Source organism: Falco punctatus, assembly GCF_963210335.1.
Source record: "Falco punctatus genome assembly, chromosome: 4".
NCBI classification, from domain to species: Eukaryota; Metazoa; Chordata; class Aves; order Falconiformes; family Falconidae; genus Falco; species Falco punctatus.
The window spans coordinates 76,876,966-76,901,548 of NC_137583.1; the positions used below are offsets into that span (position 1 = coordinate 76,876,966).

Below are 24,583 nucleotides of genomic sequence, written 5' to 3' on the forward strand. Positions count from 1 at the left end.
ATCATCATGTTCCAAAAACAAGTCCTTAACTTAAGACCAGAGCCCTTAAGTTAGGAACCACAGAAGTGGTTTCAGTAGGTGCTGTCAAGCTGTAGCTTGTTGTAAACTCCCTCAGAAACTTGCTCTGAACCCGTGAGGGAAAAGGCATTCTCCTCTTCTGCCTTCCATTTAGATTTCCAAATACAGGGTTTTTTTTGAAGCTTGGGGATTCCAAATTTGAGAGCTTTGACTTAAAGTCCTCGCAACAATATAACTTCTACATGTGCCGATTCTGTGATAATCAATTTAAATTCTGCAGAAAAATGCTTTTAAGAAAAACAAGGGAAGAACTATTAGCACTGCGTTAAAAGTGTGCCACCTGCTGGGCGGCCCAGCAGCCTCCGGCAAAAGACCTGGAGATCTCAGAAAAGTGAAAAAGCCTGCTTTGCAGGAAAGCTCCCTAAAACTTAAAAAAAAAAAAAAAAAAAAAGTTATCTTGCTGTACTCCTTAAGATCAGGCTTTCCCAGAAGCTCAGGGATTTCTTTCTTTTCTGCCAGCTTTCTCATGCATCCTTTTTTTTTCTTGTAGTAGTAGCAGCAATAGCCATGTATATAAGCATTTATTCTTTGTATTTCCCTCTTAACTCTTCCCCTTCTGGTGTCTATATTCCTGCTGAGAAGGTTGCATCTTAAACAATATGCTTATGAGTTTTTTCCATTCTCCTCCCTTAGGCTAACAGGTGCCTTCCAGGCTTCCCACTGAAAACAGTTAAAAGATGCAATATACAGCACACGTGAAGATACACACAAGCAAACATGATGGAATTAATACCATGCCTTAGGCGAAAATCAGACTTTGCTTTGGGCTCTCCTTGGTATATGGTCAAAAAGCAAAGTTAAAAATGAGGTTTCAGCTTTGAGTTTATATTTTTTGGTTTTGTGAAATTATCTCAGCCCTGTTACTTAACTGTTCTGCCACTACATTCTGCTTCAACTATTGGGCTTCCTTTTTATTTAAAATATTGCTTTTTAGAAGGAAACCGGCAGGCACATTTGGAACTAATTTTGTTATATCTAACATCCCTTGCAATTGTGGAGTGCAAAATATCAGAAAAAATCTGCAGAATTTGTATAAGTTTATAAAGTCTCCAAGATTAAACATAAAACTTTAGAAAAGTGTGTCATTCTTGGGCAGTTTGTTAGTCAGAGGACTGACAAAACAGAGGGCTGTGTTCTCATTTACTACTGGGACCAGTTATACTATTCCAGCAGTTAAAAGACTTTGAAACAAACATGGATTACATTTATACCTATCATCTCTAGACTCTTTTTTACTAACAGATTAATTCAAAGGAACACTAATTACATAAGCAGACTCTAATTCTTTGCATTGGATCCTCTTCTCATTTTCACTGTGGTCACTCTTCACTACATTGACAGCGCAAAGGGGACTTGGTATGAATCAACTGTTTCAAGTAAGAATTAAAGCTTTAATATAGTAACAGTGTGATGTACAGTGCATCACAGGGTTGGTTTACGTAGTTTTAAAACCAGTATCATGATGCCTACTAAAGGTATCCTCCTTTTTGTAATTGGAAGAAGTATTTGGTGCAGTAACTGATGCGGTATCAGCATAGATATGCTTTTTATCCATCAGTATACAGTTTCTTCCTCTCACCCACACCAGGATGAGCCTGTTCACATTGTTCTAACTGCCCACTCCACAGGAACTCTGTTATTTTTCACCATTCCTGTTCTATTACCACAGTACAGTAATTTGTGCTCAACCAGCACCTGGGTCAAGCCCACTCGTTAAATCCCTGCTCACAGAGCTTTCATGCCTGTGACTCTCAAAAGGAAAAATTGTGTTACAGAAATCTCAGAGCATGCCTGCACAGTGGAGGGACAAGCCATCACACTTGTGCCAGGCTTGAGAGCATGCAAACGTGCGCCTGAGAGTGGCACTGAGGCAGCCTGAGGAAGTGAGGAGAGAGTGAGGTTGGAGTCTTCTGTGTTCTGGCACCACCACTTCTGGCCGCCACCAGCACCAGAGTGAGCCAGCACGGCTCGGAGCAGCATTGCTGCAACAACCACATCCCTGTCCCACAAGTCTGCTGGCCAGAAAAAGCTGAAAGGGTTGCTGGCATCTAGCTTCCCATGACTACACTTTCTGAGGCCACTACACACAGCCTCAGTGCTGGGAGCACCTGAGACCAGCCCAGTCTCGTCATTAGACACCAAGAAGATTAATTTTGTGTCATGCTTTTTATTATATTTTACCATCTGTCCATAAAAGGACAGATGCTCTGATTACATACTACGCAGCCACTGATTTAAATGTATGAATTAAGGCTAGTGATTTAAGTTGTTATGACTTCTTTATGGAAATGCTCGCTATTCACTGCTTCCCAAACCCTGAAAAAGAGACTTCTTCCCAAGGGTAGCAGAAACTGTGGGAATAAAAATGCAAAAGAGAGGTTTTTTTTATTATTAGCCAACCAGATTGGCTCTAAGCAAGATGGCAAAACAAGATCTGTAAGCAGATGGGATAGGGACCTTGTTTCAGACTGACATGAATTTGCATCATGCACACAGACCGTGCTTTAAGGGTGTATCTCCTAGCTACAGAAAACCCTAATTCTACCTGCATACATGTGGTAGATAGATTTTCCTTTTCCTTCTCTTGGGAAAAGTCACAAGGCGCAAGTTAGCCTGTACAGTACTTTGAGAAGTACTACCTTCCTCCTATCTGTGCAGCAGTGCTTCTTACTTGCCATGTTTGCCTAAAGAGTTATGTTCACATAGGATGAGGATACTATGGAAAACAGTTTGTGAAATGCTGCTTTAATAAAATTATAAGAAAAAACTAAATCACCAGCTTCTAAGAACACCAAATCTACCTTCTCACCCCTTCTACTCTCATGCTTTGACCATAGCCAGGGATTCCAGATAACACCTTGCTTAAATGTCAAACAGAATTAAGGAGAAAATTGCTCAGGAATAACAATGTACAAGTTAAACAAGGAGAAAGAGGAAAGAGAGTTTTCCACTAGCTCTCTCTCAAACGAATGTGTGAATACCTGAAGTGGTTTCCTCCCTCTCCGAAACTCTGTTGTGCTCTTTCTCTACTATTAACTGGGAATTCTTTCATACATAATCATATTGCTCTGGGATTCAGCAGAACTTGAGGAAATCAGTGTACCAAGCAGGATTTCACCAGTCTGACATTCCTCTCTTTATGTTATGCACAAATTACAACAGGTATGAAAACCTATGAGTAATGCTAGAGGTGTCTTAAGTATGGTAAACAAGTATCTTTGCCATTTTACAGTATCCCATATTCTAATTACTTTGGATAGCGGAACACATCTTGTATTAGTTCCCATCACAGAAAAAATCACTCCTGACATGCTTCAGTCTCACTGACAGGATGGCAGTGCTTCCCATTACAGCAGCTAACTCATGGCCTAGCACTACTTCGTTTACCTTGCAGTGTGTGCAATCTCCTCTTAAAATAATACCTTAAAAGGAAGCAGAGGATGAAGAACAGAGGTGTACCTTTTATCAGGCTAATGCTAATGATCAACAGAGAAAATGAGAGTTCTTCATGGACCAGCTTTAAATGAGAAAGCTAACAGACCGGCTGTCATACTGCACCTTCTTTAAGACTGGTAACTTCTTTAAGATTTAACTATTCAGCCACATTAAGATCACTTCAATATTAGTTCTCAATAGTATCCTAAGTATATCGGCTTTAGCTTTCTGAAATTTTTATTTGCAGTCTAAGGCTCTTAAATTTCTGCATTGTTTTCACTTTCCACCTTTGATTTTACTAATGGATGAAATTTTGAGCAAAACCTCTGTTCAATGATGTTAAAAGATCTTTTAGACAAAAACATATAGTACTTCCCTGTGTTTGTAAATCACTGGTGACTTTATTGCATACAGAGTCTCTTGGATTTACATTAATAAAACTAAATTAATTTAATCAAGTCAGATGATTAAAGACTCTCCACAGTATAAAGGTAATTCCGAAGTTAGAAGCCACTTGGGTAACTTTTATTTAGCCTTCTTGGGGACAGGTACTACAATTTTAATTATTTGTTCTTACACTTCTTTTTCCATTGGAATCCTTCTTCACTGGAATTTTAAGGATGAACAGTGCCCACTGAATGAAAAGTGGATCAATACTTGATTTTATCACTGGTATTTAGTGGATTTCATTTATTGTACATCCATCAAACCTTGCATGGTAGACAGATTTCTTAATTTCTTTACATGGCTTTTTCCTTGGTGCTCATTATTACAGTATAAATGCTTCACTGACAACTAACTCACCTTCAAACTACTGCTGTTCGGTGAGCGAGGGTATTACTGTGATTCCACAGATGAGGAGCCAATGTTTCCTTTTGATGGCTTGGCATTTTTTTTCCTTAAACAAAGACAGACTTCTAAAACTCACCACCTGCTCTCAGTAGCCCAGCATATCATACATATGAAAGATGAAGAAGCAAGAACTAAGACATGGAAGGAAAAATGCTTAAAAGACAGCTGACAGTGTATCGTTCTGTTTTCATAAACATTGCCATGTACATTACTAGTGCAATGTCCTCAGCCCATGCAGCACACCCTGTAGAGGTATTTCCTCATGGAACATTTCATTTTATTTCAAGGTAAACTGTGATCATATTTACTAGAATTCTTGGGTCATTCTTGGACCATACAGTAGAATATCTTCCTTCTTCAAGTTCTTACAGAGATGACATAATTTCTGCTATTTAGCAGGTAAGTTGCTACCCCTAGTCTGAGCTTCAGTCCCTTTGTGGCGATGAGTGTTTTCAGCCCTCTTTCCTTTCTCACATTTTTAGATAGGCTTGGACGCCTCCTTTCCAGACCACAGTAATTCTCTGAGTCATAGAAAAAACTGGGCTGGAATGGAACTCTGGAGATAACCTAGTAACCCCCCTGCTCAAAGCAGGTCCAACTTCAAAGTTAGATCTGGTTATTCAGGGTCATATCCAGGTTAGTTCTGAGTTTGTCCAAGGATGGAAATTCCACAGCCTCTCTGGGCAATCTGTTCCAGTGCTCAACTGTTATTCATCTGCTCACTAATGATTTGGATCTGACTGTGATTTAGAAATGTTCCCAGTATCATGTGATTAACACTATCAGATTTCGGTGGCATTCACTCTGGTAAGAGGGTGAGATTTTCTGGTATTTCAAGACCTCTCTTCTTCAATGTATCTTGTGCAGATGATTTATCAGCAGGGATTTTTGAAGCATTGCCTTCTGGATAAAGCGTTGGAAGGCATTAATTAGCTGCCCTCCTTGTCCTATCTGACTTTCCAGTACCAAATTGTGCATCTAACATAATGACTGTGCTTGCTAGAGAGGGCTTGGTAGTGATGTAATTTAGCATGAGCGAGTTGTTTCATTCCTATATCTTTGCATCACTGTTCTTGTGTTGATTTGTTCCTGATTCATTGCCTTAAAGAACTTTAATATCTATGCATATGAGTATCTATGTATATATATGAATACCCTATCATTTTTATTCTCTACTGCCCTCATCAAGTGCACCCTTTCCCATGGCTTCTTTGCTTTTCTAATCGATGTCTTTATTGTCAAGGGGCTCGAAGTGGAAACAGTTATCACAGTGCAGTATGTACTTCTGGTACTACCTTACAGCTAGATTTTGCAGCAAGCAATTGACATGCTGTCTTCAAACACATATGGAAAACCAGTATTACACAGGCCTGCCAGGCTACATCCTTTTCCAGTTTTCAATGCTCTTAATATATTTATCAAATTTAATTAATAGCTAAACTTTACATCCAAAATGAATTCTGCAGAAGTGTCTGTTATAGAGATATCTAGATGCTTACTTGTACCCTTGAACTTTTATCTGTATAGAATAAATGTTCGCATATCCTACTAGCCTTGTTTTGTGCCACGGGTTCAATTTTTCCTGTAGTCAGTCCCAAAAATTGTACCCCAATACTGATGCTCAATTTTATGGGTATTTCTTCTTGATTTATTTTAAAAGTTGCATGTCTCACCACTATAAATCTCTTTTTAACAGCAACATTGCTGCTGGCTGCTTTCCCCAGAGACATTCTTCAGCTGCACACATTGAAGGCTTTGATCTCCTCAGTTTGCTCAGTATTTAACAAACACCTTCTCAAACCCTTGCTTTTCATTTTTCATTGCATGATACTTCCACACTCACTGGCAATTTGCTGGGTTTGTGCCTCTACAGTATACTTCTCTTCTAATGTGAACTGTGGTTGATGCTACTCTCTAGGACTATGCAAATGAGTGACTGCTGACCTCCCACATTTTATCATGTACTTATCATCACCGTTACTGAGATGTCCTCTCATCTGCTCTGTATCTCTTATGCTCTAGCCATTCTAGCAGTATTCTGGGATGTTCAAGTGTCCTCCATTAATATACACACTTCTGTTTCGTTTTTACCTCATCCTACTAGAAGTTCCCAGCACCCCACTCGCTGCAAAAACAATCTTTCTATAATCAGTTACAGCTGGTTGATTCACTCATACCAAAGGACTCAGCAGGTCCTCAACTTTCCTAAGATTTCTTCCCTGAACAGAGAACTCCTCTCTCTGAAACCATATACTCCAAATCACTCCAACTGTCTATCCACATTTCTCCTGTCAGCTTAAGTTTTCCCTTATAATGTCTATAAATATCCTAATCTGTCTGTAAAAGGAATATGACAAGTGGAGAATCTTTGTCTGCAGTCCAGCAAAAAACGGATTCCACCAACCAAACCTGAGCGTTCAATGAAACTTTCTGCAACTTCAGAAGCCGTACACTTCTTGCCTTTCTCTGTATGAGGAACATAAAATTTTCCCCAGATTCTGTCTGTGAACTTGGTTTAGGCTATTAACACCAAGACAGTGTTACCTAGCTAACAGTCAGCAAGTCCTGCTCACACACGGACTGTCACGAACTAAATAGAGCTGCTTAAATTATCTAGGTTTTCAGATAGCTTCTGTATCCTACCCTCTGAAGCTCCGTAAAATAAACCCATGAAGAATAAATGCCATTGTCTTAAGATCACTACACCAGTGTTTTAACTATGCCATGGTGAAAATGGGTCATGAAAGAGACTAGAATCTTTAAAGTTCACTGCAAAAGTCTGCATCAGTGGGGCTGAATTGGTCATAGCAGTGGCAGGCTGACACTCTGTGTGTTTAAGACCAGAAGGAAAATAAAACCTCACCAGAAATCTTCACAGATAGCTGCTGACAGCAGAATACCAGTGAAATTCTGGAAGGTCATGTACGACTGGTGCATTGTCAAGGGTACTGCCTCTCTCAGCTTGAGCTCCTCCATTATGAACTTTCTTCTGTTCCACTCTTGTCTCCTCCCAGACATTTGCTGCTTCTTCTCACCTACTTCCACTTTACAGTCTTCTAGTACCATTCACAATTCCTAGTCAGATCTGGCACTTTCCAAGCTTTCTGCCACTGCAGTAACAATCTCCGTCCCTGGCCTTCAGTTTCTCCCCGTCTTAACTATCTCACTTTCCTGGTTTCATGGCTCCAGTATATTTAGTGAAGTGAGGAGTGAATTCTGTCTCTTCCAATGCATCTTCCTCCTATTGTCCTGGTGTCCTGCCAGCTTCCACCTCTGCTAGCTCCTACATGCCTCTTCCTGGGAATGTCAGTGGTGTTCAGGTATCAGTTTGTCCCTCAGCACCTAACTTGTCAAAGAAGCTTGTCCTTCTCAAATGCTTCCAGCCTCAAACTCCACACTCCAGTGGCCCTCCGTACTAACTCCTAATCCCAGTTCCAGTATCCTTCTTCCATGTTTGAAACCATTCCTATTTTCCCACACTATATACCTCTTCCTGCTCCTCCTTTGTTCTTCAATCTTGTTCTATCTGCTCTCAGTTAGGCAGCATAAACTGGGTTACACTACCTCAAAACCGTGATTGCAGACCAAAGCTCTAGGAAGATCAGGGCTGTACATATGTGGGTGTTTTCTCACACAAATGGTAGATGGTTCAGTTCTGACTCAGAAACCATCTACTGCCAAGTCCATTTTTCCACCATGCAGTAGCACAAGAACTTCTCAGAGAAAAAGAGCGACCAGAACTTGCAGACATAACAAAACAATCTATCCTGCACTAGAGGAGTTTTTCAGAGAACATGAAAATGATCTGGCTAAAATTTCTCAAATAAATTCAACATACTGAAGATTGAGACAGTTAACTTTTCCTTTTCTGCAAGCATGCACTGTGAATATGGCTATATTCTCTCCCAATATCTCCTCCAGGCTATTGCACTCCTGTCCGTCCAAACCATGTCCATTGCAGAGTACAAGGCACTTATATTATGGTGCATTTGTTTGAATTAAAATAGTATTTTACTATTGTCCTGGTTTCAACTGGATTTTAGAGGGATAGAGTAAATTTTCTTCTTAGTAGTTAGTACAGTGCTGTGTTTTGGCTAAGATGTGAGAAAAATGTTGATAACGCGCTGGTGTTTTTAGTTGTTGCTGGGTGATATTTATACCAAATCAAGGACTTTCCAGTTTCTTGGGCCCTACCAGCGAGAGGGCTGGAGGGGCATGGGAAACTGGGAGGGGACTTGGCCAGGACAGGTGACCCAAACTAGCCAAAGAGGTATTCCATACCATATGACGTCATGCTGAGTATATAAACTGGGGGAAGAAGGAGGAAGGGGGGACATCTGGCATTATGGCATTTGTCTTCTTGAGTCACCGTTACGCGTGACGGAGCCCGGCTTTCCTGGGGATGGCTGAACCCCTGCCTGCCCATGGGAAGTGGGGAATGAATTCCCTGTTTTGCTTTGCTTGTGTGCATGGCTTTTGCTTTACCTATTGAATTGTTCTTATCTCAACCCTTGAGTTTTACATTATTTTCCGATTCTCCTCCCCATCCCTCTGGGTGAGGGGGAGTGAACAAGTGGCTGCGTGGTGCTTGGTTGCTGGCCAAGGTTAAACTACGACACCTATAAATAAAATACTTTTTTATGTACTTGAAATTCTGCTTACCTGTCAAAGTATTTTTATAATAATAGTTAAAATCTCAATTTCATTTTTTTTTAAAAATACCATTCATCAATATGTTTCCTTTTTCATTAAAAAAAAATGGAACATTTGCAACAGCAAAATTAGTTCTGAAATACATTTTATAAAATTCTACACTGAAATAATTGGCATAACTATCTTTAAATGTTATACCCTTCTGATTTCTCCACGTGGAATTACACATGAGTTGAAAACCACAGTTCATCTCTTCAAGATACCTCTTATCAAATACATTCTTTGATGTGGTATGTGGCATGGCTGTAACATATTTGATGATGTGATTTGTAGTAAATAATATACTGACCATATGTTGCAAGTTATTTACATAAGTAGAGAAATTATAGACTTTGATACTAATAAAACATTGTCACAGTTTTTTGTGAGGGTATGAAGCTACTTTCAGTTAATAGTTGAGGTTCCACAGGACCCCTTTCTGTGTACAGTGTGTACATACCTCCTTCTAGCTTAACCATACTAACTTCTCATGCTCCATAGGCCATTAAGCCCCACTCCTTTTCCTCTTACTAAAGGGAAGGCTGCTGCATTTTTCACCATGGACTAGTTTAAATACAAAGATTTGTGTCATTTCTATCATTGCGCAGACAACTCAAACAGCTAAAGCAATGACAAAATACCAGAGTGGGCTTGGACTTTTAGTTTGCATTTTGATCTGACATGAAATATTTTGGATGGTAGGTGAAAGAGAAGTGATACAGCTATCTGGTGACTACCTACAGGTTTTTCCAGTGATGACCTCTGATTACATTAGGCATTCCACAGGATAAACACATTTCCTTCAAAACACTGCAGATCTGATTGCCAATAAAGCCAGCAGGTGTTTAAACACTTACAAATCCAAACATAAATGTTTTCTTTTCAGTGCTGAAATTACTCCAGTCTTTAGGAAGCATATACTAACAAATACCATGAGACAATAAAAACAAAAAGTACAATAAGAAACAGCGTAAAAAATACCGAGCCTGCTTTATCTGTGAAAACATATGGTAACAATGATTACTAGTTATTACTTGATCCTGCTTCAACCCAAAAATGTACTTGGCAACATTTGGACACAGAGGAAAATATTGTACTGTAACACAAAACAGCTCAAGGGTTTAAATGAGTCAAGCCCTTGAGCAGTCTGTAGTAGGGGAAGTGGCCCTCAGAAAATTAAAGGAAGTCTCCTGGCACCCAATTTCTTCCCCATCACTGACTCTTTCTCAAGACCAGGGCTTAAAGGATTTGCTAAACTCCAAGCACTACAACCCTGCACGGTCAAGAGCACATGACCAGCTGTCTGTGGGTTACTCTCAGTTTCTCAACAGATGTTCTTAAACAACCTGAAGCAAAGCCAAAGACTTAACTGGAGATGCTCTAAAATGGTCAGGCTAAACTACCCTTTGAATCAGACTCACAATAATCCTGTTTGCCATTTTCCTTTGCTAGAAATAGCATTCCTAGAAAAGTTGCAATATAAAACACTAACATCCAATAATCCAAACACCTGTATAATCAACTAAGGCGGTATCAGAGAACTGTTTTATCAATATATTGCATACGTAAAATTAAATATTGGAGTGTAAATGAAATTTCCCATGCTATAATATATGTAAATGGAAGACAGTGCTGTCTATTAGTTGATTAAACGGTCTGTAATGTAACTTTCCAGAAGGTCATCTCTACCACTAAATGCCCTGGTGCACATGTCATTCAAAGCTTCTCTTCCTTTGAAGTACTCCCTTTTCTGCAAAACACTTTCTTCTCTAAATTTTTGGGTTACAATGTAATTTCTGCATCCCATACCCTCCAGTCTTCACAGTGTTTCCACCCCAACAGCAACAGCACAGCTGAGGATAACAGTAGCGGACCTACCATTCCCCTGTCATATTATTTGGAGAGTAGGGATTTGGGGACAAAAGCAAATGAGGATCCCATTAGCAGCTGGACTGACTGGCGAGAACAGAATGAGATCCTATCTGGAGAGATCCAACTTTTAGTCACATGAGGACACTTAGTAGTCTTAGATACCTTTCTCTACCAAAGCCAAGAAAAAATTTAAGTTTCTCTAAGCAATCAAAGTAGTGAAGATCTAAGCATCCTTCCTCTCTCTCCTGTCCTTCAATATTTAAGGCTTGAGGAGATTGCACATAGCATGTTTAGGAGTATGAAATGCCAACACCCACAGGGTGTTTCAGGTTGCTATTATGGTTTGGAGAGGGACTATCATGACAGTCTAAAGGTAATCAAGTATCTTTTGTTGTTCACTGTATTCCAATGGATGACAGATGGACAGCCCATAACATATAGAGAGCTGTAACTTTATAGGACAGCATTCATTCCTCTTCTGTGAAGAATCATACTTGTCCATGCAGATGCTTACCATTAGTTGACATACAGCAAATTACACCATCATGTTTCGATAATGAAAAGGGAGCCTAATGTAAGAGAATAGCCTAGTGATGAAGCAGCTGCACAGCTACAGGTAACTTAAGACTACAGAATACAGGCTACTGGTAACTAAGACTACATGAATGGAGACAAACATCAAGAAAGTTGGAGCAAATAACATGGTGATAGCTTTGCACAAAAGAACAGTTTGTGCAAGCGGAAATGAGACATAAATGGGTTCTGTACTGAAGGCAGTGTAGAGCATCACCAGTTTGGTACTGCATCATAATGGGGGTAAATGTCAAAGGAAAAAATCACTTGGGTTCACAGATCACTTAAATCAAGACAGCTTGATTTGCTACAGATAACTGTTCTGGCACACACAACCTGCAGGGAAGATCCAGATACAAACAGTATCAATGAAATACAACTGCAGAGCTACCTGTGCTTTTCAATCAAAAATAACAGAGATGAAGTCATCCATCTGCATATATCACAGCCAACGCTACAATCACATGAGCTTCCGTGTGTTATAGCATGCCTCAGTGCTGCCTAAGATAAACAGAAGTGGCTAATTCACTTTTATGAATGTATTTGGTCTTTCATTACCTTTCTCATTGTTCCATCAAGCTCTAAACAGTGCCATGGATTACAGCATTTTTTTGTTATGCGAACACTGAAACAGAAGTAAATATTTCACCATAAAAAAAACACATGCAGAAAATTCAGTTGACCTTTGAAGAGACACTGTGCCAAATGTGGAGTCTCATTCCACTCACTAGCAAAAAAGTAAAATAGAAGTTTAGTTTATTTTTCTTTTACAAGTATATCTTAGCACAATCTTAACCGTGGAGCCTTGACATCTTTGTAATAGCAACGCTGTGTTTTCAAAAGCATTTTACATTTTTAAGAGATATTTTTAATTATCAGCTTAGTTCTGAGAAGGCAACTCTAAAGACAAGACACAATTCATCTGGACTCAAGCAACCTATGTCTGTGAATTCACCTGGAATTGCCTGCAGAAGTGTCCAATTTCTAGGAAAAAACAACAGAATAAAAATCTGCTTTTCTACTTGTGGAGGGGTAGTTCAACACTTCATAGCACATCCAAAAAGAGAAAGGCATTTAAAACACCTGCTTTTGAATAATAGCAATTTTCCAGCCTGCACTTTACCCCAAGCTAATGAGGACATCACAAAATAAAATTAACATGTCAAAGCCACCAACAAGCTTGGAAAGTTGTATCTTTCTACTCATTTAAAGTACATACCACTACAGCTACCATGAATAAAATATAGTGAAACCATAGATTCAAAAATACTGTGAAATTAATCAAATGTATTACTCGTGTAACTCTTGGTAATAGTTAATAATATTCATCAAAAGCCACAAACAAAGTGATACAATTCTTACATACACGGCTGGATACAACCAAGCAGGAAATTACTTGCTAAACAGCATCACATGAAACTGTGACATTGAAATGTGACATGTGAAACGGAAATGCATGCGTATTTCCAAAATCGCTACTAAAAGTGTGGTGTGAACAGCCAATTCTGCCAAATCCATGCCAGGTCTTTCATTAAATATAACTGAAGTAAATGATAAAAAAGCCAAGGTCCAGAAGCTCATTTTAAAACAGATGCCATTGCATGTCACCTTTACTGAACCACACAGGATTACTCTACTTTATGTGAAAAAAACCACAGTACTGCAATCATGTCGAGGTGCGGCAGATAAGATGTACTTACAGGAACTGCATTTTTTAGTTTGTTTTGTCTACAGTATGTATAGGTAGGTAAGAACATCGGTCCACTACCTCCTAGACCCAGGAGGGCTCCTCCCTGCATGTCCCCTGGGTCTCTGATGCACAGGTTAAGGTAATGCTTGCAGTAACACAACTTTCAGGACTACAGCACTTCAGGATGCACTAAAAGCAGTACTAGTTCACCTGTCTACCATATGATCCTAATTCAGGAGGCATTTGAGGAACCATGGAAAAATACACAGCAGCATACCTCTGACGTACTTTTTACCTACTTTTGTTCCCAGCGCTATTCCCTATCAACTATGGTCAATGATCCACTTTCTCCATATGGCTGAATACCAACATTTCTTGTTCCTGCTTGGTTTAATGATAAGTCTTTGCATATGTCCATACAAAGCAGCACAGGCCATCAAATGGAGCTCACTAGCAGTTAACTACAACCCCCAGGCCCTCCCCACCCTGGGGATCCATATCCTTAACCAAGGGTCACCTCAAAAGCATGAAGCCAACTGAATGTCTCACGGGCTCACTACTCAGGTGAAACCATGTCCTTGGTTTGTTCAGCTGATCACCTGAAGTAAGACTTCTCCAGCATCTGTGGAAACCATCTTGACTGGCAAATCTTGAAAGGTGTCCAGCTGAAACATGCCCATAAATACAACCCTTAGCACGAGGCATGGACTTTCCACTTTCAACCTTTGGGTGAATACCAAGCCCAGCACTGTTAGCAGTGCTCCTTAATGACTGAGATGTGGTGATTAGCTCTGTCATCATCACCTTGTATTAGCTAGTTCTCTATATAAGCAATTCAGTGTGTGTCTCCATTTCATAGGCAAAATGAGCTCAGATGTTACCCAATATGAACGACAGTTTTAAAAAGTCTTGCATACAGATTCTCCATTCTTTCCACCTGCCAAATCCCACCATCAAAAGCTAATGCATAACTGTAAGAAAAATAATAAAAAACTTCAGCAAAAAATATCTACGGTATATGGGCTATTGACCTTCAAGCAAAAAATATTTTTTTTAAATTAACAGTGCTATTTAGCTGTCCATTGTTTCACAGTTGCTTCTCTTGCTTCAGAAGAATCAGAATTACCTCTTAGAAAATTTGTATCTAGGCCTTCTCTGCATCAGAACCACTCATTTCAGCATCTGTATCGTAGCAAGTTCTCATACAAAACACCACCTCGGTAATGCAGAGATCCCAGGGCTCATCCTCAAGCAGTCATTTCAGGTACCCGAAGCAGCTCTGTCACATAGGCATGGCAGCCATCCAGACACTAGCCTTTGCTTCTCAGAACTGGGCCACAGGGGCATGTCTGGCCACTGGCATTTGTGCTGTTCTCATGTACCAGAGGCTTCTAGCAGCCAGACCCACTCCTTCCTAAATATGGAAGTGACTAAAAGCAATGTCAAATGGAAAGCGGGTGTAAGACCAAAAACCAGCACAGAACAGAAAACATATAACTGTGCTGTTCTTTGGCAGGCTACTGCTAGTAAACATTGAGGTTAATACTGAAGTAAACAAGATCCAAGGGAAATAACATACAACCTTAAGGCACTTGTCATTCATTTCTGGGTACCTTTATCAAAGAATCAATTAACACTTTATCCTGTTAAAAGGTGTACCTGTTAAGTATGGGGTACTCGCATTTCAGACCTAGATCATTTGTTGGCCTGCTACATGCCCTCTGGCAAGATGTCTTAGTCTCTCTTGAGGATGAAACTTTTTCAAGAGTGAGTTTTACTCTGTGCTTGTAGTTCTAGGCAGGACCTGACCAGATGCCACTCTAACACAACCAGTGGCTGAAAGTACTCAGCACATAACAGGATCACCCCTGAAAGGCTTAGGTATGATCTGTGCTAGCATTAGTGTGAGTTTCAATATTAACTTAAATGGCAACCGTTAGGACCCAAACTTCAATTATCAGAAATAAAACTGAGCTTAGCAGCTTACTGATACTTTGAACAGATGAGCATTTTCAGAACTGAATTTCATGGTATTTCCTAGCAAAGCTTTCAGTCAAGTGTAGCTCAGCTATTAAGTTGCTCGTTTTCCCAAAAACTATTTGCAAGCATAATTTTAAAAATAAATACAGAAAAGTTTTTTCTAGCTAATGATTTTCAGGAGCTCTAAGTCATTATATGCGTTCTTCCATTTTCACTTATGCAAAATTAGTGGAAATTATTGGCAGTTATGTTGGTCATACCAATATTATTATATAACAGGACTTACAAGTGCCCATTTCACTTCTTACAGGACCATAGATACAAATTTAAAAATAACATACAATACTAACTGGCTAGCTTTTAAGCATTGTTCCATTCTACTTTGATCTGAAAGACACTTAGAAGAAAGGCAATTCAGCGAACACTCTGTAGAATGTTGTTTTTATCTTTAATTCTCAGCTTTTTCGTATGATTTTCAAAACCATTCTGTGGTAGACACGAAGAAATAACAGTTTGCTAAACTGTATTCAGTCAGTTTATTAAGCTAATCCTTGTGAATATATTATTCTATATTTCAAGAAGGTTTTTAGAAAAGATGCTTCTATTCCTTCATCTCCCATTAAAGCTTACGAGCTGCAGAGAACTGTCCAGCCATTAACCTAGCACTACCAAGTCCACCCACTAATCCATGTGCCTAAGTGCCACATCTACACATCTTTTAAATACCTCTGTGAACTTATTTGACATAAACAACATAATCTGGAAATATTCCCTCCACCCCCCATGCTGTCTGAACACCTCTGTTAACATAGGGTACGTATGCAAACTGCAATCTAACTTGTTTACGATCCATTCTGATGAAACTGCCCATACACACCAGAGTATGACAAACCTGAACTGCCTACTCCTCCTGAAAGCACAATACAGCTTACTATATACAAGGTTTTTAAAATACTAAGACCTGTGTGGCTCTTACGCATGACTGTAAAGCAGTGCTATGGAGTTGTTAGAAGTGCCATCACCAGCCAAATTTAAACATTGCCACTTGAATTTCTAACCAATGTTGCCTGGCCCTCACTATAAATTATAATGAAGACCGATAGTGAAGCCCGCTCCTTGGAAGTGTTAATTGGGATTTTGCCATTGATCTAGACTTACAGAGTTGGCATACTTTACTACATGCTGGTAGGTACTGAAACACAATGTTTTAGTTCATTCAGAAAAATTTCATGTCAGCCAGCATATGACAGATATAGTAAGCACCAGAGTGGTACCTTGGCAAAGGTTACCAACTGGCTGCGGTTTGTCAGATGTCTGAAGAAATTAAAAGGCAACATTAGCTCTCTTGTATTTAATTTACTACTTGACAGTTATGCTTAGGATTCTGGTGAATTAAATTCCCCCTTCAGCTTGACACCATCTGCAGTTTGAGCTGTTGGTAGCAGATAAATGTTATCCTGATTCAGCCCTAGAACAAGAGCTTTATTTCATTCACTGCCTACAAAAAGACAAAGGCATTTTAATGAGATGGCTTGATTAATTCATTCTAAACTCCCTTTAGCCAGACTACCTAACTGTATTGTAACAGGCAAAGCGCACAGTCCTAGGAAAAATACCACACGCTGTACTACCTGAAGAAGTTCACTAGTAGCCACTGTATGTAAAAGCATAAAAAGGAAGGTGTATGTTTGATATTGACAATATTGACTTCAAGAGGTCTGGGGATGCACATCTTTCTATTTACTCTTTTTATGAATGATTTTTTTGTTCATCATTTCAGTTACAATTGACATTCTGTAACCGAAGTAAAACAGAACTTTTTCTCTCTTCTGTACGAATTGTCAACTATGTTAACCTTGTTAAAAGGCCCACAAGAATGAAATCAATATAGCAATTCAAAGACAAAATTGGCAGGCATTTATATTGTACTCGGACACATCCTGTAAACAGTCTTGTACATCAACAGGGACGACAATATTCTGAAACCTACCAGTGCTGTTTTTTTTCATTTGGGGTGTGAAATGACAGAGAAAGTACAGATACCGGTCCAGCAGATAAAAAATAACACGGAAACAACGTCTGCCACGAATGAGGAGCACGGAGTAGTGACTCAGGTGTCATTTACATTCCCTGCACTCCCAGGGTGGAGGGCGGCTACCGTCTATAACCTACACCGCGCCAGCGGCGACCCGCTCGCCCCCGCAAAAGCCGCGGCTGGAGCTCCGGGATCCGCCGTTCCCCGGCGCCGCCGCGCAGCCCGCCCGCCGCTCCCGCCGGGCAGAGGCGGCGGCGCCCGCCGGCAGCCCCGCGCCCCGCCGCCGGGGTGGCACCGCACACGCCGCGGCTGCGGGTCACATCTCCTGCACCCCACTCCCCCTTCTCCTCCCCCTAGTTCTGGCCGCAATGCCGGCCGCGGTCTGCCCCCCCTCCCCGCCGCTCGCTGGGCCCCCCGCCGCTCTCCCGCCCCGCCACTCTCCCGGGGGCGGCGGGTAGGGAAGGGCAGGCGGCGAAGTTGCCGGGACTTACGGTGGCAGCGCTCCCGACGCTGGCGCGGCACCTCTCCCGTCACCTCGGGCCACCTCCGCGGCGGTCCGGCGCCCGCAGCGGCGCAGCCCGGACGGCCGCTCACTCCTCGGAGGGACGCACGGCGCCGTCGGCGCACTGGCAGCCGCCCTGTGTGTCCCCGCGTCCCGGAGGGGGCGGGCGGGCCGAGCGCTTCAGCCGGCACACGGACAGGCACTGGCCAGGGCCGAGACCCTTCGGCGGGGCTGTGCCTCGGGAAGCATCTGCCTCCTCTCGCCCGCGACGCGCCCACTCCCCGCTCCCCCCTCGGGCGCCGGCGGGGTTCCGCGCCGACGTCGGTGCGGGGCGGACGGAGAGCGCCCGGCAGCGGCGGCGCCTCCCCCGCGCCCGCCTCCCCGCGGCTCCCCCCCCGCGCCCGCCTCCCCGCGGCTCCCGGCCGCCTGCTGCCGGCGGGGCGGCCGCGCAGGAGCCGGCGCTGCGCTTGCGAGCGGGGCGGGGGTGCCGCTCCCGCCGCACCGCCTGAGGCTGGGGGGAGGGGGGACGATACACGCCGCGGCGCGGAGGAGAGGCGACGGCCGCCCCGTGGGCCAGGGGCTCGGCCCCGCGGAGGAGGCGGGGGCGGCGGCGCGGCTGCCCGCTGCCGAAAGCCTTTCTCCCGGCTGTCCCTCCCGTGCGGGGCCGGGGGTGCCCGCACCGCCGCAGACCGGCCAGGCCTGCGCCCGCGCACTTCCCGCCACGCGGGTGCATCGCCTCAGGACCCCAGCGCCCCTCAGGGCCCGCTCCTCGCCCGAGCGCGGGCTGCGCGCCCAGGGGCCGGGCCGAAGCCCCCGGCCGCCGCCTCTTCTCGGAGAAGTTCCTCTGACCCGAGCCAGCGTTTCGCTGCCATGGCGGGCACCTTTCGGCAGAGGAAAGCCCGGGGAACGGAGACCGCGGAGCGTGAGACCCCGACACTCGGGCACCTGGGCGGGAGGGGCGCTGCCCCGGCCGTGGGGGCGGCAGCAGGGCCCGGGCTGCCGGGAGACCCAGCCCGCCCCGGGGCTCCAGCCCCGCGTCCTCCCGCCTGCCCCGTCTCCTCTGCTGCTCGCATGAACCATTTACCTACCGTCCACCGAGCCGGGGAGGACGAACAAGAAGAGGTGGCCGCAGCATTCACCAGACGGCAAAGTCATCTAAATTTCCGTTTCTGCTCCAGAAGTTATGTAAGCGTTTTAAAGTAAAGGAAGAGGCAGAGGAAGACCCTCTTCCGAGCGCCTCTGGTCTCCTCAGAAGAGCATCCCCCTGCGACACGGGCATCCAGAGGCAACCGAGCCAACACCCCGCACGTTGCAGGACAGCGTTAAGTGTTTCTGCATGAAGCGTTGCAGAGGAGGACTTGTTCTCTGCTGTGACTGCTCCAAACTGCCCAATATTTAAATATCCAGAGGGCCACAGTAAGGCTGGGAGAGCGAGCGAGCGCACGGTGATTCACCTCTGCACTCCTGCCAAATGTGGCAGTGCGGACAGCAGGTAGTAGGGTGTTTTCCCAGCAGATGGAGTCAGGAGGCAAACTAACTTGCTCGAAAGGTACCACCACCCGGCTAAGAATAGCTTTCTTCTTTCGTCTTTCTAAGCGATGGGCATTGCTGCCGTCAAATAAAAGGAACTTTGATACTGGTTTTTAAGTCATCTGGCTTGCTTCTGAATGGAAAGTTAGCTCCTATTGAGGTGGTTCTCAAGTGTTTTTCTTCCACCTAAAACTTTTCCTTAAAGACTACAGTCACATTTTACAGCTTGCCCTTCTCATAGAAACCTGCATGCAGAGCCAGCCGACTGCCTTTCTACTTGTTTCCACATAGTTCGGGCCATGCTGAGGAGGGCGAGAGAGGAGCAAGGGAGCTTAGTGCTGAGAAGGAGGCACTGGGCTGGGCACACGCAAAGTTCCAAGAAAAAGGAACCTCTTGTCACTTTTTCCAGCAGCTGTTTAAAAGGATTCCTCTAGATAGTACCATCAAAGAAATTCATCCTCCTTAGGATATACTGGGTGGTGGTGTATTTTACTTATAATAAAAGATGAGACACTCAAGGAATACTGATGTAAATCATCATCCCTTTAAGATTTAAACTTTCGCTATAGGTTTCACCCTTTACTTTTGGGACAGCAGGGAGATTCAGTGGAAGCTGCTTTTTATAAGCTCTCGTAATGCCACAATTACTTCACTGTTCAGAGCTTTCACTGGAAGGAACGGTGAAGTTAGGGGAGGCTTTCATTAGCTGCACTAGGTCTGAAGCCGCCAAGCAGCACCCCTACAGACCAGCCAGCTGCAGTTTTGTCCCTTTCATACTCCAGCTGCCCTTAGGTGGGCTCGGCTGAGTCATGGTTGTGCGTGCTTGACATGTTTGTGAAAGAGGAACTGCTGAGAAACAAAACCCTAAGCTGAAGCCTAGGGAGAGTAGGAGAATCCCCCTTCCTGTCATTGCAGCAGTAAGTTGAAAGAGGGAAAAACAGCTTTTTTCATGCCTGATAGCCTGGTCTGTTTTCTTTTCCAGAGGTTTTGGAAGGGAGGTGGGTGAGTGCGTCACCAAGTAAGTACAGATTGCTTTAAAAGATAAAGCAGCTGAACTACATGAAGGCAGGTGATGGGCTCTTTACCAGTGGTTTCTATCATAGTCCACCCATTTAGGTTTTTTTTGTGTTGTCTGGCTAATACTGTTCATTCTGTGATTGGAAAGCATCACATTCTCAATGACTGTTTTTATACTTATTTCAAAACAGGTTTTATGTTGCTCTGTTTTCTTACTGAGTAGTGTTCAACTGCTGAAGTATAAATCTGTCATCCCATGATCTGGAAATAGCTTTTCTAAGGTTTGGGTGGGTTTTTTTTATAAACTCCCATTTTGTTAACCATTACCTTGCACACAGAAGCAACACTTTCTGATTTGTTCTGCTATAAGCAATTCCATTACGTCCCATGGGACTGCAAGCATGAGTAGTTACTATTTGGCATGTGTGTGAAATACTCGTGAGGCCCATAAATAACCACTGGAAAATTATTATTAACTGTACCTTGATGGTTTTCTTTCTGTTTGTGCTCTAGAGTCATTTCAACACCCCTACTTCTGCACAAAAGAGGTGGCCTCAGCCACCTCAGATTTTAGTGTTGCTTCATACATGAAAAGTTAAAAGAGTCAAAACCCAGTTCCAAGATTTCAATGATTTCATTCTGTTATGAAAGAAAACATATTTCCATATAGTATGGAAAGTTGTGCATTTCTGTAGTTTGTCCCATTTTCACTATTTTTTTTTTCCTAAGTATATTTTGTCTGCGTTTAATGGTAATACAAGTAAGGATGCCACTTGCAAAACAGGCACTGCCCTGATTTTGTTTGTCAGGTGCAGAATTCAAAATAAAAATCCAAGTTTCCAGCTGGACCTACAGACTTCCCATGAACTGGGCAGAGATATTTCCTCCAGTTGCCCAGCAGAGGGCTGCTAAGATGATGAGGGGACTGCAGCATCTCCCTTGTGAGGAAAGGCTGAGAGAGCTGGGCCTGCTTAGCCTGGAGAAGGCTGAGAGGGAATCTTACCTATGCATGCAAATATCTTAAGAGTGGGTGTCAAGAGGATGGGGCCAGGCTCTTTTCAGTGGTGCCCAGTGACAGGACAAGGGCAATGGGCACAAATTGAAACACAAGAAGTTCTTTCTGAATGTGTGGAAGAGCTTATTTATCTTGAGGGTGATAGAGCACTGGATCAGGCTGCCCAGAGTAGTTGTGGAGTCTCCTTCTCTGGAGACATTCAAAACCTGCCTGGTCACAACTCTGTGCAGCCTGCTCTGGGTGATTCTGCTTTAGCAGGGGGTTGGACTAGATGATCTCCAGAGGTCCCTTCCAACCATGACCATTCTGTGATTTCCATAATCTTTTGTAGATGCCTGTATTACGAGCTGTGTGGAGGTGAACTATCTCCAGTCGCACCTTGTATATCTTTCCTACATGGCATCATGTACGCCATAGGACTACTTGGAGCACAGGATCTTCAGGTAAGGCTTGTTCAGATTTAGTTTGTTTGAAGCATAGGAAGAGTGGGCATTGAACTGTCCACAGAAGACTATGTAGGCATGCTGTACCCTTTAATAAACAGATTATTAATAATGCATTTTATTAAGGGCTACATTCTTAATTTGTATGACAAAATGAAGGAGTAAAAGACAGCATGTAAACAAAAATGGTGATAAATTCAGCCTAATCCATTTCAGGATGAAAAAAGGGGGAATTTGCCATTAGTTTTAGCACAAGTATCCTCTCTTGAAATATGAGAATGACTGTGATTGAGTAAGGGTTAATTCTGGTTATGCTACGGAGCCGATGTTTCTGCTGCCATTGTAGCCTCTATAAATCTTCCTCCAACTCGAAGCTCTAATGCTTCCAGGTAGGAAGGATGGAGAAAGAAGGTTTCAGGAACAGCATTTTTGAAGATTTGATAGAAATAATACATGTTAGAGAGACCAAAAGAAAAGTTAGAATAAAGCATGAGAAAAAGTGGAAAAGAATGCATGTCTGGATAATTCCTCTAATGATTTGGACACACAAGAGCATTTACTTTTAGAAATATTCTAAGAGAAGGAATAGCATGATTGGGAAACAACCTGGTGGAAGTCTCAGGAGGACACCATTAGGGTCGCAGATAACTTTGTGGTAGAAATTTTGTATGTGTTTTATTTCTAATCCCAGAAGCCGTCAAATCATTCAAGAAGTAACTGGTTTTTTAAGAGAGCCCTTTTCAAAATTAATGGATTGTTCTTAATTTTATCTTAGCTTTGTTTGTAGAAACCTGAAAATCAAGACTCAATGTTTATCCAACATTGAAGAACTCATTAGAATGATGTACAAATTGTTTTAATGTCATAATAGATTTATTTCAATCACTTGCTTAATGTACAATAATTTCAATTAGTTTCTTAATGTACAAAAAAAGCATGGGTAATTACAGTTGCCACTTTGCTTAAATTTCTACTTTTAATTTATGTTATTTGATATGTCCAAATATTGATTCTTCAGTTCACATTTCAGCATGTTCTTAGAGGATCTCCAAAACATTTTGCAGTGAGAAAAAAGAAACATATGCCTCTAAAAGAGAAAGGTTTTTTTGAAGAAAATTAGGAGTTCAGTAATTAGGAAACACAAAAACCAAAAAATAGAAAATGAAAAATACAGGAACATTAGTCGTATTCATGTTTTCAAAGAACAAGGAAAAATTAATAAATTCCTAAATATAGACATATCAGTTGCTAGTATTTATACTGTATTTAATTTTCTGTAGAAGACATTATTTTAACTTAGGAGTTAGCAATATATGCTTTCATTAGCAGAGCGCTCAGAAATTACACATATTGGTAGCACAATGGACTTTGTTTGCTCAGAGGAAGGAAAGGAAAAGCAAACATGATAATGAAAACCTAGGCAATGGGGATGTTTCCAAAGAGTGAGCACCTGATTCTCTCGGAATCAGCAGGTATTTTCTGGCTTCACTCAGAAGTTGATACCCCAGGTGTTGCTAAGCCAGTGTGAAGCTGTACATGATTCTAGAGAGAACCTCAGCCAAACATCAAAAAAAAAGAGCTTTTCAGGAGAACTAAATACACCGTCAGCTGCTAGAAATGTCTTCTTTCGTGTATGTACAGTATATAAATCAGAAAATATTGTAGATTATACGAATCTTCTCTGGAAACTATTCCAAGAGCCCTACAAAATTTCTACAAAGCACCAACAGGCATATTCCATAAATCAAATATAAGGTCCCATCAACATAACGTTTACATTAATTGATTCACTAATGTATTTTTTAATTTTTTTATATTTATTAATTTTAATATGAGAAATTTCACCTTATTTGGAGTTACAGGCAATGCAAGTATCTATTAATACTCAAGACTCATCTATGTACTTTTATACGGATAAAATTTTGTATCTTTGTAAGAATGGCCCAGGGCTTGTGTATCATTCAGGCTTTGCTTATCCCCTCAAGATATGTTTTAAATAAAACTAAATCAGTCAGTGCTGTAATCTCATATCGGTTCTGTGAATGAAGGTGAATTTTACCTCAAATATTTATTCTGCTAGATAGAAATTTTTATTATGTTTTTATGTCTGACCTGTACATTATTTTAAAAAGTCACATCACCTGGCAAGTGTAACTGTAATGGGCATGTAACTGACTAAAACCCAGCTCTTTGCAGTAAGTGTAGTCTTAATCATTCTCGTTATCATAATTTGTTTGTCACTCAGTTTGACATGTCTAAAATGAACAAGTAGTCTATAGGAATCTCCTTATGTTGGGTGTGAAAGTTTCCCACAGCAGCAGGAGGAGTGACTGACATATACTTACTCAGCTACAGAAATGTTTGCAGAATAGAGGCATTAATCGTAAACTTTAGGGGGAGACACTACTGCCTCTGATCAATAAAATGCCTACTAGAGTCTTAGGACTATATATGCATGCATATACTTGGGCAATGTGAAGGGACATACCTGATACATAGTTTGCCATAATATCAAATCATATAGGAACACTGGGAAATGTTTCAGCTGCCTTTATAGTTGATTATCAGTATCACAAAGACACAACAGAGAAGAAATCTAGTGGATTTTTCTTAGCTCTTTTAAGGAAAGATGAAATTAGCAGAATACATTTCAAATCGTTAACCACCTTTATTCAATATTGAGAGACAGTGCAGCTGTTGAAGAGCTGAAGAGGCAAAAGTTCAGATGGTTTTGAGCAGGTATGTCTGTATTTCCTTGTAGTCTTTGCTTCTTCTTGACTCTGCAGTCTGTAAGGAATCTGTGGAATAGGGACTAATTGTCAGCATTTTATCCAGCATCATAATTATAACCCATGTTAGAGAGTCTGAT

At 41.9% G+C, this 24,583-nt stretch overlaps 1 protein-coding gene across 1 annotated transcript in view; it reads right to left on the bottom strand.

Annotated features, from left to right (window-relative positions):
* Positions 1–17,862, bottom strand: part of CALCR (calcitonin receptor) — a 174,868-nt gene extending 157,006 nt beyond the window's left edge. The window contains exon 1 of the mRNA XM_080384200.1: positions 17,699–17,862. The gene's annotated coding sequence lies outside the window, so the exon portion shown is untranslated. The remainder of the gene's footprint in view (positions 1–17,698) is intronic.
* Positions 17,863–24,583: the final 6,721 nt, after the last annotated feature.